The sequence below is a fragment of the Mandrillus leucophaeus genome, unplaced genomic scaffold, assembly GCF_000951045.1.
Source record: "Mandrillus leucophaeus isolate KB7577 unplaced genomic scaffold, Mleu.le_1.0 Scaffold146, whole genome shotgun sequence".
In the NCBI taxonomy this organism is placed as follows: domain Eukaryota; kingdom Metazoa; phylum Chordata; class Mammalia; order Primates; family Cercopithecidae; genus Mandrillus; species Mandrillus leucophaeus.
The window spans coordinates 2,357,020-2,357,522 of record NW_012101432.1 but is presented as its reverse complement, the minus strand read 5'-3'; the positions used below and the strand labels follow the sequence as shown (position 1 = coordinate 2,357,522).

At 39.0% G+C, this 503-nt stretch overlaps 1 protein-coding gene across 2 annotated transcripts in view; it reads right to left on the bottom strand.

Annotated features, from left to right (window-relative positions):
* The window catches only part of ORC2 (origin recognition complex, subunit 2), a 61,090-nt gene that overhangs the window by 38,828 nt on the left and 21,759 nt on the right, over positions 1 to 503 (bottom strand). The gene's annotated exons all lie outside the window — the stretch shown is intronic.

Here is a 503-nt window from a genome sequence, read left to right as displayed (position 1 = left end):
TCTGTTTTATCAGAGACTAGGATTGCAACCCCTGCCTTTTTTCGTTTTTCATTTGCTTGGTAGATCTTCCTCCATCCCTTTATTTTGAGCCTATGTATGTCTCTGCACGTGAGATGGGGTCTCTGAATACAGCACACTGATGCATCTTGACTCTTTATCCAATTTGCCAGTCTTTGTCTTTTAATTGAAGCATTTAGCCCATTTACATTTAAGGTTAATATTGTTATCTGTAAACTCGATCCTGTCATTACGATGACAAATGACATTATTTGTCATTATTACAAAATAACCTGTTAGCTGGTTATTTTGTTCGTTAGTTGATGCAGTTTCTTCCTAGCATCAGTGGTCTTTACATTTTGGCATGTTTTTGCAGTGGCTGGTACCGGTTGTTCCTTTCCATGTTTAGCGCTTCCTTCAGGAGCTCTTGTAGGGCAGGCCTGGTGGTGACAAAAAATCTCTCAGCATTTGCTTGTCTGTAAAGGATTTTATTTCTCCTTCACTTA